Genomic DNA, 1,730 nt, shown 5'->3' on the forward strand with positions numbered 1-1,730 from the left:
GATTAAGCCGGGATATTCAAGTTATCCTGGATGAATTTAGCTTTGACTCGGTTGCACAAAACCAGATTGAATTAAACCAAGCCAAGTAACCATGGTGATTTATTCTTTGCGGCTAGCCTGGTCCAGAGCAGGCTAACAGCCGGGCCACCAGCCGGGCCAACAGCCGGGCCAAAAGCCGGGCCAAGATTAATTCTGGAGTCTGTCCGGTGACCGGTGGCCGCTTCCCGCCAGCAGACCTGTGCGTCGCGTCAGTGTCCACTCTCTCTGTAAAAGTAGAGATGAGCAGCGCAGCGTCCGTGGTCTCAGCTTCAGGTTTCTACAGGACGCGCTCCGAAGATTACGTGTGACGATATTAATGTAGAGATATTCCCAGATGATATTAATGTAGAGATATTCCCAGATGATATTAATGTAGAGATATTCCCAGATGATATTAATGTAGTGATATTCCCAGATGATATTAATGTATATTCCCAGATGATATTAATGTAGTGATATTCCAGATGATATTAATGTAGAGATATTACCAGATGATATTAATGTAGAGATATTCCCAGATGATATTAATGTATATTCCAGATGATATTAATGTAGTGATATTCCAGATGATATTAATGTAGTGATATTCCAGATGATATCAATGTAGTGATATTACCAGATGATATTAATGTAGAGATATTCCCTGATGATATTAATGTAGAGATATTCCCAGATGATATTAATGTAGAGATATTCCCAGATGATATTAATGTAGTGATATTCCCAGATGATATTAATGTAGAGATATTCCCAGATGATCTTAATGTAGTGATATTCCAGATGATCTTAATGTAGTGATATTCCAGATGAGATTAATGTAGTGATATTCCCTGATGATATTAATGTAGTGATATTCCCAGATGATATTAATGTAGTGATATTCCCAGATGATATTAATGTAGTGATATTCCCAGATGATATTAAAGTAGTGATATTCCAGATGAGATTAATGTAGCGATATTCCAGATGAGATTAATGTAGCGATATTCCAGATGAGATTAATGTAGCGATATTCCCAGATGATATTAATGTAGCGATATTCCCAGATGATCTTAATGTAGTGATATTCCCAGATGATATTAATGTAGAGATATTCCCAGATGATATTAATGTAGAGATATTCCAGATGCTATTAATGTAGTGATATTCCCAGATGATATTAATGTAGTGATATTCCCAGATGATATTAATGTAGAGATATTCCCAGATGATATTAATGTAGAGATATTCCAGATGCTATTAATGTAGTGATATTCCCAGATGATATTAATGTAGTGATATTCCCAGATGATATTAATGTAGAGATATTCCAGATGAGATTAATGTAGTGATATTCCCAGATGATCTTAATGTAGTGATATTCCCAGATGATCTTAATGTAGAGATATTCCCAGATGATATTAATGTAGAGATATTCCAGATGATATTAATGTAGTGATATTCCCAGATGATATTAATGTAGTGATATTCCAGATGATATTAATGTAGAGATATTCCCAGATGATATTAATGTAGTGATATTCCCAGATGATAATATTGTGGTGATATTCCAGATGATATTAATGTAGTGATATTCCAGATGATATTATTGTAGTGATATTCCAAGATGATAATAATGTGGTGATATTCCAGATGATATTAATGTAGTGATATTCCAGATGATATTAATGTAGTGATATTCCCAGATGATA

At 34.6% G+C, this 1,730-nt stretch overlaps 1 protein-coding gene across 1 annotated transcript in view; it reads right to left on the reverse strand.

Moving 5' to 3' along the window:
- The window catches only part of LOC117939023 (protein DENND6B-like), a 15,943-nt gene that overhangs the window by 12,112 nt on the left and 2,101 nt on the right, over positions 1-1,730 (reverse strand). The gene's annotated exons all lie outside the window — the stretch shown is intronic.

Source organism: Etheostoma cragini, chromosome 23 (genome assembly GCF_013103735.1).
Source record: "Etheostoma cragini isolate CJK2018 chromosome 23, CSU_Ecrag_1.0, whole genome shotgun sequence".
Classification (NCBI taxonomy): Eukaryota; Metazoa; Chordata; class Actinopteri; order Perciformes; family Percidae; genus Etheostoma; species Etheostoma cragini.